The following is a 341-nucleotide window of genomic DNA, read 5'->3' on the forward strand; positions in this document are numbered from 1 at the left end:
TTTGGCCCTGGCTCTCTCCCACAGGTCACCAGGCTCCATGGCGGTCTAGACTCTAGCAGGTTTCTCATACAGCCATGGGCAGCGAAGATCTGAAAGCGAGGAGACCACCTGGCATTTGATACGTGTTGCAAAATGTACAGGATCCTGGGGATTTGGGGATGGCATGGCTGACCGTGTTTCTGTCCCCTTCCCCACGCTCCTCCTGCCTCTGTGGGCATGGATGGCTTTGGAAATCCGCCCTGTTGAGAGGCTCAAGCAATGCTGAATGAATGTGTAGTCTGGTTAGCAGCTGTAGATGGTGCAAAATGGTACAATGAAAAGAACTATTATTAACTGAGCAT

Source organism: Myotis davidii, unplaced genomic scaffold (genome assembly GCF_000327345.1).
Source record: "Myotis davidii unplaced genomic scaffold, ASM32734v1 scaffold963, whole genome shotgun sequence".
In the NCBI taxonomy this organism is placed as follows: domain Eukaryota; kingdom Metazoa; phylum Chordata; class Mammalia; order Chiroptera; family Vespertilionidae; genus Myotis; species Myotis davidii.